The sequence below is a fragment of the Acomys minous genome (assembly GCF_964271855.1).
Source record: "Acomys minous genome assembly, chromosome: 1".
Taxonomy (NCBI): domain Eukaryota; kingdom Metazoa; phylum Chordata; class Mammalia; order Rodentia; family Muridae; genus Acomys; species Acomys minous.
Window position 1 is genome coordinate 187,678,533 of NC_140483.1, and position 13,548 is coordinate 187,692,080.

At 44.5% G+C, this 13,548-nt stretch overlaps 1 pseudogene across 1 annotated transcript; it reads left to right on the top strand.

The window, feature by feature from the left end:
• Positions 1-5,211: 5,211 nt before the first annotated feature.
• On the top strand, positions 5,212-7,937 carry LOC311607156 (F-box/LRR-repeat protein 19-like; annotated as a pseudogene). The gene is made up of 2 exons: positions 5,212-5,218; positions 6,061-7,937. The product of its transcript is annotated as an F-box/LRR-repeat protein 19-like (transcript).
• Positions 7,938-13,548: the final 5,611 nt, after the last annotated feature.

Below are 13,548 nucleotides of genomic sequence, written 5' to 3' on the forward strand. Positions count from 1 at the left end.
TTGTAATCATCAATGTTTGGGCTTTTGTTACTTACGTGATTTATATGGTTAACATATTGGTTTTGAGTTTTTCAAACTTTCTCATATATTAATGTATCTGTGTCCTAATTAGCTTCAGCTCTCAACATTTCAGACCCCACAGTCATGTGAGGGAGTCTCATTTGAGGGCATGCTCTCATCAGAATGTCTGGTTGCTATGTCTGTGAGAGATTGTGTGACTGATGATTACTACCTGAGATGCTTTTGATTAGAGGATAAAGCAAGTTAAAACAAAAAATGGTACACAAAAAGTGATTTTGCTGTTGGACAGATCCTGGGAAGTTCTCTTTGGGAGGAATGTGGATAATATCAGAAATCGAGCTTAATTGGCTGTTCCTGTAGGACCTGGAAGGACAGAGTGTTTTGAGTAGTGCAGAAAGAGGAAGTTAAGGTCATAGGGATTCAACAGAAAATAGCCCCTGGGAAAAATTTAGCTAGAGGACATTTTTGTGATATTTCCCAAAATGTTTCTTATTCTGCTCATGCCCTGAGACATAATTGAAAATCAGTGGGCTGATTCTTAGATGGAATATTGAACCTTTTGAATGGTTAATACCTGTGACTCACTCAGGACTACATTAAAAAAAAAAAAAGCAAAACGTGGGCCAGAAGTAAACCCAAAGTCTGCGGTTTGTAGAGAAAAACAGCACTAGGCAGCTTCAGATGGCAGTCAGATGCTGACACAGAGGCAGGACTTCTCAAGGGCCCTTGATCTGGATTGGAGGCCTAACAAGGTGCCTTAAGGGCAGTACTTCCTCCTGCTAAGCCTTAAATAAGTGGAAAGAGTATGCAAAGTGATACCTAGTTGCTTTGGGCAGTTGGTCAGTGTACAGGCTGTTGCTTTGGGTATTTGCACAGTGAAAATGCTGTTGCAGATTATTAGGATCATTATAATTAGACTAAATGCATTTGCTTCACAGAATGACCATAAGCCTATAGTGACCAGGGTGAGAATGCAGTTGAGTCAAAAAGCTCCTAGATTAGAGGCTGTCTGTGAACACTTGTCTGCTTTTTGGGGGGAGTTTATGGATGCTTTTGTAGGAGGAGCCTTTCTAGAGTCTGTTGGTGTATTGTGTACAGTTTATCTTGTTCATTCAAATGCTGATTTCTCTACCCCACTATCTAGTTTGCATTGTGATGTTTATTTCAAGTATCTCTGGTGTCAAGTTTGTGTCAAGTTGTGTCACCTTTTGTTCTCTTTGTTGCCAATAAAAGTCAACTAGCCAGTGCTGAGCAATAACAGAGACTAGGGTGGGATATCCTGGTCCAGTGAGGGGAGGAGAAAGATCAGAGAGGACCAGGAAACACCAGGAGAAATGAACTGGACCTAGGAGGCAGTAAAAAGCAAGTATAATGTGGGAAATCTGAATTGGAGGAAGGTGTACTAGCTTGGAGGTTTAGGATAGGGTAATTATTGCTTAGTATTATGCTCTCTGCTAATTAAACAGATCCTAGTCTCTCTGTGTGGTGTTTTGGTTAATGGATAAGCACTGATTATCTTAAAATTATAAATATTAATAACTATTCCACAATATTCCTTATTGGGGAATGAAATTTGGTTGTCTATAGACTCAATCCATTTCCTGTTCTTTGTGTCTACTGTGTTGTGGTTGCAACTGATCAGTCAGCTTCCTTCTCATGCTGTCATGCCTGCACCAGTATAAACTCTATCACTAAATCACATAAGATACAGTAGAAGCAATTGCTACCCAATGCTAAGCTAATTTGCTGGTGTTTTTATATTTTTAAATTTGTTGTATTTGTTTCTGTTTTTGAAAACAAAATTTTTTTATTTTTATTTTTTAAAAAAGATTTACTATTTATTATTATGTATACAGTGCTCTTCCTTCATGTACACCTGCAGGCCAGAAGAGTGCATCAGATCACATTATAGATAGTTGCAAGCCACCATGTGGTTGCTGGAAATTGAACTCAGGACCTCCGGAAGAGCAGTAAGTGCTCTTAACCTCTGAGCCATCTCTCTAGCTCCCTGTTTGTTTGTTTTGTTTGTTTGTTTGTTTTTTAAATAAAGTTAGCGGAAGTTCTTGGAATGTAAGTTTTTGTACAAGGAAGCATATTCTGTTTTGCTTATCTTCATCCACATATTTAATTTTGAAATTTGGCATAGAGTGTATTCTGTCATGATATTAATACGACCTGAGCCTTCTGAGTCATTGCATTGCAGGCATGTGACATTCTTCCTACATGTGTTTGTTCTGAATTTTTGAATGACTATGAGTGTTTTTCCTGTATGCATGAACATGTGTATCATGTGTGCCTCCTCTTCACTGCTGTCAGAACTCCTGAACTTGGAATAATGAATAGTTGTGATCCCCATGTAAATAACAACAATTGACCTCAATTATTTTTTCCTTCAGTTTTCTTTTTCTTATTTTATTTGTTTTATTTTGTATTTTGTATTTTTGTTTTTCCAAGGCAGTATTTCTTTGTGTAGCCTTGGCTGTCATGGACTCACTTTGTAGACTGGGCTGGCCTCAAACTCATAGTGGTCTGCCTGCTTCTGGCTCCCAAGTGTTGGGATTAAAGGCATGCGCCACCATGCACAGCTTACCTCAATTATTTTCAATACCAGCAGGAGCTTTTAACTGGTGAGCCATCTCTCCTGCCCTATTTTGTTCATTTATATTGCTATTTTTATATATTACATTTATATTGCTATTATTTCCTCTTGTTCATTTATAAATGTTTAAACATGCATTCACTTTTAGTAAAATCTTGCTAATATTACAGTGTAAACTGGGGTACCTCAGGTTTATGGAAGATGAATATCACACAGGAGTGAATGCATAATTCTTTGTAGGAACTTCAGTAAAGACCTCTGAGTTCTTTCTGTCTATTTTGTTTGTTTGTTTGATTCGATTTTTTTTTTTTGAAGGGAGTCAGGATCTTAATATGTATGTCATGGCTGGTACCTGCCTCTGCCTCCTGAGTGCAGGGATTAAAGGCTTGAGCAAGTACACCCAGCTTGCCCATCATTTCTGTAGTTAGTAATTGTTCCTACAATTTCTCTGATGTGTGGTCTGTGTGCTTCTCTCTCTATGTCAGTTAATTGGTATTTCTCTTGCAAGACTATTTCCTGTTCAAAGGGCACAGAAATGACAAATGCCAAGAGCTATGCAGGATTGGCAAAATCAAGCCTGTGAGCCTCTGGAGGCAGCCCACTCATTTTTCACAGCTGTATCCCTGGTTTAGGAAAAGCCTAAGTGAATTTGCCTCAAAACTGCTTCCTGTTGCTACACTGTCTTTCCATGCTTCTCTCTTGTGTCAGGCATAATGCATTATGCAGATTTCCTGCATAATCGTATGAAAGTGATTATATAGTTCCTGATAGTGATTTCTGAATAGATTCGAGTAACATCTAGCCCTCCTACAAATTAGCAAAAAAATGCTAGGAGTTCTGCCAACCATATGAGTTACACCATGTGTAAGCAAGATTGAGAAAGAAAAGCAAGATTGAGCTACATTAATGATCAAGGGAATGCATTCATTCTAGGTTTAGTCCAGGCTGAGTTCTAGGTGTTTACCACAATAAGAAAGACCATATGAACATAAAAACAAAGAACAAATGGTTTTCTATACAAGACAGACACCTGTTTCTTGATAACAACCTTGACACCAAAAACTCTTGTTTGGAAGACATAATGTACATATGAAATAAGAAAAAGATAAAGATTCTGCTTGGAACTCAGTGAGCTTATAGATAAAACTACTATTTAAACTTTAATGAGCAAAAAATGTACAGTTAGATATAGTTCTAATGAAATAACTTAAAATCAGTAGTCCTACTGTAATTCTTTTGTGTGATGATTGTATAGGGGGGATAAAAACCTAGGACAAGAATAAAAGAGAGAGGGGCTTGCTAGAGCCTATCCTACCCAATAACTATGTGTCTGTGTATATGTGTTCACATGTGAATAGATATGTGTATGCATGTTTAAATGTCTACATGTTGTGTGTGTGTGTGTGTGTGTGTGTGTGTGTGTGTGTGTGTGTGTAAAGTTGGGAACTCCCTTGTGTGTATGAATGTGTACCTGTCTGCATGTCTCATTGCTTACCTGTGCTGATATAGTGGAAGAGCCACAGCCAGAGCCAGGTTCCCTGAGGATGTCCTGGATTTGCTGCATTCTTTACAAGAGACTGCTAAAATCAATGTCATCCCCACAGGAAAGCTTGTGGAAATCTGCTGGTCAAAGCCCATGTTTATTTTACTTGCATGAATGTATGTGTAAAGTTATTTTCCTCTTATTTTTCCCTCTCCTTGTCTAGTTGGCCACAAGAAAACCAGTCCAGAACTATTCCTTGCCCCTTTTCAGGTTTGTAGCTTCCAGCAAGCCACTGTTGAACGCCTAAGTCAGCCACTAAGTTTAAAAGCAGACTAAGGTTTTTCTTTTACAACCTCCTGTTGTTTACAGCAGGAAACTGTCACAGCCATCTGCTGTTAAACAATAGACTCCTTAGCTAAGGAGCAGCTTTGACTGCAGAAGAGCCAGAAAAACCAAATAGCTCAATTGATAAAGCATCAGATAGTTCTTTGGAATTCACCAACACTGTGTCCTGTCCAAATACTAACGTGTGTGTCAAGGCTGGCCCTTGATGGAGATGAACCTCATTATTCAGTTTCCTTCTAAAATGACTTGGTGGTTACAGTAGAACTTTTGTGTCTGGAAATGAGTGGAGGAAGCACCAGAGTTACATGACTATGTTGTCAATGACGCAGACATGTACAGTGATGTCAGTGCCCTGCTTTCTGTGTACACATGTACAGCATACTTTAGGATGCAGTGACCTCTGATGATGAGCATGTGAACTTCACTCGGGAAGCGTGGGCTTTGCTGGATCCTTCCCAGAAGAGTCTCTGCAAGGATGTGATGCTGGAGACCTACACGAACCAAGCTGCTGTAGGTAGGACTGGATTATCTTTTGCTTTTTAAAGTCAGGGGACAAATGTTTCTCTGTTACTGATGTTCTTCTGCAATTTCAATTGAGAATGAGGAATAATGAGGTGAATAAATCAGGCATAGTTCTTAGACACTCTGGATATAATAACTTCAATTTTCATAATTTCCAATAATAGATATTTTCTGGTACTATATTTTAGGCTACAATTTGGAAGACCATAATATTGAAGAACGTTGTCAAGGTCTAGAAGACATGGAAGGCAATTTTCATGTGCAAGCTGATAAATGTCCTGCAGAAGAAATTTTAATGTGCCCTGCAAGTTTTAAAGAAAAGCAACAGTGTTAAAAACCGAAAAAAATGACACCCCCCCCCCGCGTGCCCTGTCTCTGTGGGTCAGGGGGCCGCAGTACAGGGCCAGACCCAGGGGAGGGTGGCAGGTTGCAGTGCACCCGCCTCCCTGTGAACCAGCGGTGGGAGGGGTTTGAACACCGGAAACGGTGGCGGGGCCTCAGGTCTTTCCCTGGCCGGCTAGACAGTTGGAACCAGGAAGGGGCCAGTTAAGAGGGACTTTGGGGAGAGGTGGGGGTGGGGAGCTGTACCCGCGACTGAGTGGGGCCTGGGCAGAAGCTGAGCACCCTGCGCCCAAGGAGCCCGGTTGTCCTGGAGTGGCTGAGTGACTGAGCCACCCAGAGCAGGACCTCCCCCTGGAACGGCCTGACAGCAGCCGGTGGGAGGGCCTCGCCCCGACACTCCTCACCTCTACTTGCTGCTGTCCTGCCCTCTGCTGGAGGGAGGGGCCTAGCGCCCTCGGGAGGCGTGGACCCCGGCTTTCTGAGCGTTTCCCGCCCTGTGCCACCTGGATGCCGACCAGCCTGGAGCTGTGGAGAAGGGAGAGATGCTCCCGGGACACCTGTGAACCTTAGTTGTTGCTGATACTCCCAGTGTCGCTCAGCCGGGGGCCGGGCACTGGAGCGTGCCTACGCTGCTGCTGCTGCTGCTGCTGCTGCTGCTGCTGCTGCTGCTGCTGCTGCCACTGACACTGCTGCTGCTGCTGTCAGGCCTTTGTGCAAACGGAGTGTGGGGACTGCCATTTCTGAGGAGACTTGAAGAGGCTGTGGGCATTGGTGGGGCGGGCTCATGAAGCAGTCTGCCTGCTTCAGCAGTACACTGCGCCTGTGCTCCCACACACAGTTATGTGCCTTCTGTGTGGGGAAGCTGGGAAGGAGGAAGGTGGATGGAGAGGAAGAGAAGTTTGGTTTGAGCCTCATGGAGTGTACAATCTGCAATGAGATCGTCCACCCTGGCTGCCTGAAGATAGGAAACGCTCAGGGTGCTATCAATTCAGAGATCCCCAACTGCTGGGGGTGCGCCCCCCCCCCATGTACCCAGGAAGGATGGACAAGGATGCAGGTGAGGGTCCAGGGCGTCATAGGGCTCACAATGGTGAGGGGGTGGATGGAAGCTGACAGTGGAGCCACCACCTCCACCTCTGCCCAGAAGAAAGGTACCCGTACCTGCTGGTCCTCCCCCTGACGATGTGTCTGAGCCTCCAAATGGAAGGAGTGGGAGGCAGAGAATGAGACCCCCACCCCAAGGAAAAAGGTGAAAGGAGGCCAAGAGAGGCACTTGAAGAAGGTGGGTAGAGATGCCTGCCTCCTCCGAGGAGCAGACCCAGGCAGCCCTGGCCTTCTGCCCCCGGGGTTCTGAATCCCAGCCTGACATTCTCATCCTGCCACCCTGGGCTCCCCCCCCCCCCCCCCGAGAACTGGGAGAAACCCAAGCCACCTTGGCTTCTGCTGATGGCCCAGCAGTGCCATCCTCATCACCACAGAGGGAGCGTTTCAAGTGTATGTGCCAGCTGCTGGAGCAGGTGCCTGATACTTCTTCCTCCTAGGACTCAGACACAGACTGAGATTCCTAGGGCACATCGCTTAGTGAGGACAAAGCTGCTGGGGAGGCCTGGAATGGCCTTCAGCCAGCCTAGGGCAGCTCTGGCGAGAAGGAAAATCGTGGAGGGTGGCAGGCTATACGCCCTGGCAGTGGGGCACCACTGCTCAATTTGCCCCTGGGCCCTGCCCCACCACCATGGCCTCCACAGTTGGAGTGGCATGTGGTATGTCCCCCGTCCCCTGAAGCCCTGTGCCTGACACTCTGCCTTTGGCTGCTGCCTCAGGCTGCATGTCTCCATGTCTTCCAGCACCTTGGACCCTGAGAGCGATGTGTCTGCATGTGAGCTGCTGGGCTTGGAGCCACTGGTGCTACAACAAGTGTCTGTGGCCATGGATGTACCTAAGCGGGAGGAAGCCGCTGACCCCACCCATGCTTCTTAATGGGGTGGTTTGCCGCCAGCCATGTGCTCTGGACCTCAGCTGGATAGGCGTCTCCAGAAAAAGCAGCTCATGCACTTCAGAATGGACTGCAAGGCTAGCAGGAGTTGGTGTTTTCTGGGTGCTCCTTGCTCTCTGTCTCTGCCCTGGGCTCCACCCCACTGCCCACACCGCGGCTCTTAGACCTCTACTGGATTGAGGATGTTAAAGACTCCCAGCTTTGTGAGCTACTGCTGCCTCCACCACACACCAAACCAGGGCAAACCGAGAGCCAAGGTGGACTGCAGGTGGCGTGACTTCTCCCAGCAGGCCTTGAGCTCACTGATGCCTCCCTGAGGCTCCTATTGCACCATGCTCCCCAGCTCAGTGCCCTCGACATGAGTCACTGCGCCCATGTTGGAGATCCCATTGTCCACCTCATTACAGTGCCCACGTCCCCTCTCCAGGAGATGCTGATGCACCTCAATCTCACTGGATGTCACCGCCTCACGGGCCACTGTCTTCCACTGTTTCATTGCTGCCCAGGTCTTAGTTGCCAGGACCTACGCTCCTGCCACCAGCTCTCACCCGAACCTTGTTCCTTTGCCAGCTGCTGGGCCCCCTGGCCCCTTCCGTTGCCCAGAGTAGAAACTACTTCTCAAGGACAGTTAGTTGTGTTAGGTCCCGTTCCCCAGGACTCAGCAAGAGCTCTTGGATCTCTCGCCTTCATTTCACCCCTTGATGGGAGGCCAGGTTATTTTCTTTATGACTTGAAATGCCTCAGCTTAATATCTTGAGATTTCTACCCAGGGACTTGAGCCAGCCTTCCCCTTTCCCACCTACACTGAACACTTTGGGGATCTTTGCTTCCCATCTCTGCCTTCCGCCTGCTTTGTTGTCCATCCTCTTGGGGGCATAGGTCAAGAGGTACGGGGGAGGTGCTGAGCCAAAGGGATGGTGAAAGGGGTGGAGAAAGTGAAAGTGAGGGGGCAGGATACTGGGAGCCACTGTGCTGTGGGAGGTGATGGATGGGTGTGGGGAGGGCAGAGAGCAGACCAACAAGGGTTCAGGGAACAAAGACCAATTGTGTGGGATGGGAATCCAACAAGGGGAAACCAGAGGAGCAGTTGGGGATCCAGGAGGCAGATAGGGTGCTCTACAAACCAGGAAATGCTAGGACTTGGGGCTGGGAGAGGAGCAGATGTGGGGCTTGTTCCCTCTCTGGGGTTACTTCTCTCCCTTCCTCTGCCCAGATTTCAGTTCTTTCCCTGACCCTGACTCCTTGAATGTCACTGAAAATGGCAGCTATTGCAAGGAGTGGGGGTTGTGAGCCAACCTGCTGTTCAGCTCGTGGCCCAGGGGAGTGGTGAGGGGTAGCCCAGACCCCTGCCTGGCTTTTTACACAATGCTTGAACATTCATCTGTACTGAAGTGTTACTTGAACCTGGGGAATTTCAGACCTTGGGGACTGTGATGTGAGGGGCCCAGCTTGACTAAAACTGGGCTAGTGGGTACCTAGTTTGGACTGTCCCACCCCTAGATCTCTTGCATCCACCACTTCGACCTGGTGGGGGATGTCAGCTTAAAGATGGGACTCCTCCAGTTTGCTCATCCCATTCTTTCATCATCATGGAAACTTGTGTCTCATTTGCCCAGAGAAGTGCCACTCTTGGTTGCCATGGAAATAGCAGCCAATGGACACCTCTGGGAACTTAGTTAACAGACTCATGGCACCTCCCCTCTCCCCACCCCTTTCCTTTTTCCAGTGGGGGGGGGGCATCTCAAGAGCCTGAGGAAGGAGTCGGTCCAGGTCCCACTCAATTTAGGGCAGGAGCAACTGGATTGTACCACATGAGGGTGGGGGAGGGGAATCTATCCTCATACCTCAGGTAACAGGAAGGTGCTCCAGTTGGGGGCGGGGGCTGGGCAGACCAAAGGCAGGTAGGAGGTGGGGGGTCCTGGGGTTGGAGAAAGGCTTGAACATGGGGGCACTTGAGGGAGGGAAGAAAGCACCCTGGCAAGGGGCAATTGGGGTACCCAGCAGGTCTGGACCCCTAAACCTCAAAGTCTGTACAATATAGTTTGCTATAAAGCTCAGAATCTTCAAAAAACAAAACAAACAATAACCCAAACCAAAAAACAAACCACCGAAAACACCCGAGAAAACCAGAACCCCACTGCTTTAAGTTCAGTGACGATTATTACATTCTCACTAAACAACGCACCTCAATGTCAGGAGTCTGATTTGTGTTCTTTTTTTTTTTTCTCTCTCCTCTGTTTATTTATTTCTTTGACATTATTATTATGTATACAGTGTTTTTGCCTGCATGTATGTTTGCGCACCAGAAGAGGGCACCAGATCTCATTGTAGATGGTTGTGCGCCACCATGTGGTTGCTGGGAATTGAACTCAAGACCTCTGGAAGAGCAGTCAGTGCTCTTAACCTCCGAGCCATCTCTCCAGCCCAGATTTGTGTTCTTAAGACATTCCTCTAAGAACTGAAACAAGGAAACAGTGACTTAACAGATGTCACTATATGAATCGTAGCCTGATTAGAGCTGTGCTGTAGAACTGCCAGTCGGTTTAGTTTCATACCACTTAGATATTGCAAAAGGAACACACATTGAATATGTGATAGGTATGTATCCAAAACCTTCTTTTAAAAAATTATTTTATTTATTGCATATGAGTGCTTTAAGAGGCTATCACATTACAGTATAGATGGTTGTGAGCCACCATGTGGTTGCTAGGAATTGATTTCAGGACCTCTGGAAGAGCAGGCGGCGCTCTTAACCACTGAGCCATTTCTCCATAAGCAAAAAGTCCACAGCATTGCTAGTGTTAGACATAGACTTGTAGTAATGTTGCTAAGATCAGTGAGAGGACAGTTTATGATAATCATGAATGTTGTTGTTGAGAAACCCTAATCTCATACCATGTCTGTGAGAAACAAGAATCAAACTGAATACAATGTGGAAACCTTTCATTTTTTATTCTTAATGGGTGTATCCTATGTCACAAAGGATGCAAGCCATATGACCATAGGGATATTGAAAGAAGCAACATACCTCTCTCCAGAACAATGAGAAGATATGTAGGAGTTCCCACTTTGATTAGACTTTTTAAATGTGATACAAGTTTACCATTAATTGGTTTTCCAACATCATTGTGAATATCCACAAACTCACTGCAGAAAATCTCTGAGTATAAAGAATGTGAAAATTCTTCTGTTTGTCCTGGTTCACTTTTCAAATGTGTTATGACTCACACTATAGAAAAATTTGTGAATGCAGTTGGTGTGGTAAAACTCTGAGTACTTCCAGTTCTCTTCAAATATATGGAAAACATATAGAAAAACAATGCTATAAATGTGAGCCATGTAATAAATGCTCTCACTACCATAGGTATCTTCAGAGACTCAACACATAAAGAAGGGGAACACCACAAATGTAAACAAAGTGATAAAACCTTAAGATCTGGTTCCTATTTACCAATAGACCCAATTGTAAAATTAATTGACAGAGAAAAATTAATTTAGTGTAATGAATGTGGGAAAGCTTTCACATGCTCTAATTATCTTTGCAGGTATGAAAGAAGTCACATGGGAGAGAAACAGTCTGAATATACTCAATGTGGTAAAGCCTTCGCACATCAGAGCCATCCTCAAAGGTATGAAAGAATTCACTGTGGAGAGATACTCTAAAGGTATTTAATATGGTGAAACCTTTGTGCATCACAGTAGCTTCCAATATCATAAAAGAACACATACTAGAGAGAAACCCTATGAATTTAACGAATATAGTAAAGCCTTCACGTGTCCCAGTCATCTTTGAAGGCATGAAAAAGTTCATACTGGAGAGAAACCCTGTGAGTGTATTTAATTAGGTGAAGCCTTTGCACATTTCTTTAGTCTTCATCATCATGAAAGAATTCATACTGGAGAGAAACCTTATGAATATATTTAATAAGGTGAAGCCTCTGCACATTTATGCTGAAGGCCAGCTTGAACGCTAAAGTATAAACTGAGGCAAGACATAGAGTTGTTGACTGATCACTCACCAGCCTTTTCTCTGATGGAATCTGGCTTGATTTACTGGAGCCAGTTCTCCCTTTGGCCAGCAGCTGGGGTCCAGTATTGCTTGTCACTAGCAAAGAAGAAAAGTAAAAAGGAGGGGATATTCACACACACACACACACACACACACTTGGTGTGTGAAGTAAGGCAGGCTCCAACAACTTAATTTTTTCTCATATCTTATGTATCCCAACAAACACCTTCCAAGCAGTATAAAAATTATTATATGATTACATTCTATTTTTATTTTAGTGAATAGCCATGCTAACCCTAACCCTAACCCTAACCCCGATGTTTTTACATGAAAAGCTTTTTACACATTACAGGTGAAGAAACAAATTATTCCCAAGAGCCCACATACATTCACAACTAAGCAACATGTTATAGATCAACAAAGTGAAAGCAAGCAAAGTAATTTTCAGCCAGTTGCTTCTTTTCACTGAGAGACTACAATGTGCGATTACAAAGAAAGGTTCAATTATCTTAAAAAGTAATCTTTTTAGTAATTATTTATGTTTATTTCAATGTGTATTGCTGTTTTGCCGGCATATATGTCTGTGTGAGGGTGTCAGATCTTGGAGTTATAGACAGTTGTGAGCTGCCATGTGGGTGCTGAGAACTGAACCAGGATCTTCTGAAAGAGCAATCAGTGCTCTTAGCCCCTGAGCTATGCTGTAGAACTGCCAATCCTTATAGTTTCATACCACTTAGATATTGCAAAAGGAATATACTTTAAATTCTCAAGATGCACACCTGATCATTAACAATTTTTATTAAATCATACCAGGAAGCTGAGGGCAAACATGGGTACAAGAAATTAATCATCACCTTGATGACCAGGCCAGTTTTAATGAGTTACATCAGCCAGTGCCCGTCAGGCTGCTACTGCTCTTGTTCCCTGACTTCAGAAATTCCCTGGCTCAACTACTAGGAGTGTGCTTTTACTAATTCCAAGTTGTTCTTTCACATTCTTTACGTCAGAGCCACTAATGAAAACATCTTAGCCTAACCTTACGAGCAGTCTCCATCTAATTTCTCTCTGAGGGTGGGTGAAGCATTAACCTGCTCCAGCAGCCATGCTTGAAAAAGGTCAAGCACTATTTTCATAAGTGCCAATGATGCTGCCCAGTGTGGGGCCAGAAGCCCACAGCCAGAATGTTATGGAGCCTTTAAGATTGAAAGCCACAAACATCTGTGCCAAGTCACAGCTCCATTTTTCCACCAATCAGGATTTGTTCTTCTGTGGTTAGGAACAGGCATAATGTTTTGCAAAATAAAACGCCAATAACAGAAGCCCTGGTTAGGAGCAGTCACTGTATTTTGTAGAACAAAAGATGAATAATGAAACTTGGCCAGCTATTGGGAAGTCCCCAGCTCCTCTAGGGCCTCATAACTTGAACTTCATTTTGCTCTGCGGTTAAATGGAGGCTGATAACAAAAAGGCAGTACTTAGGACAAGTTCCTTTTGCTTGTTCCCAACATTTTCTTTTTTTAAAAAAAATATATTTTATTAATTTATTCATATTATATCTCAATTGTTATCCCATCCCCTGTATCCTCCCATTTCTCCCTCCCTCCCATTTTCTCCTTACTCCCTTCCCCTATGTCTGTTACTGAGGGGGACGTCCTTCCCCTGTATATGCTCATAGGGTATCAAGTCTCTTCTTGGTAGCCTGCTATCCTTCCTCTGAGTGCCACCAGGTCTCCCCCTCCAGGGGATGTGGTCAAATATGGTGCACCAGAGTTCGTGTGAAAGTCAGATCCCACTCTCCACTCAACTGTGGAGAATATCCTGTCCATTGGCTAAATCTAGGTAGGGGTCCCAACATTTTCATATCACAGTCATATTCAACTGTATAACAGAACACATTAAAGAGAAACCTTAATATGTAACCAATATAATAAACCCTTTTCTCAACACAGTTACCTGCAAATACATAAAAGAACACATACGGCAGAGAAAATGTATGAAATGTGGTAAAGACTTTGTATGTAGCAGCAATTTTAGTCATCATGAGAAAAAAAAATACTGCAGAGAGACCGTTGTAGCCAGAGCTCACATTCTCAACCTGCAGCATGAAGCACAGAGTAAATCTGGACATGGTGTGTGGATGTAAACTTTCAAATCCCACCTTCAGTGACATATTTCCTACATCAAGGCAGCATTTCCTAAATCTTCCCAAACAATAGCCCCAACTGAGAAGAACT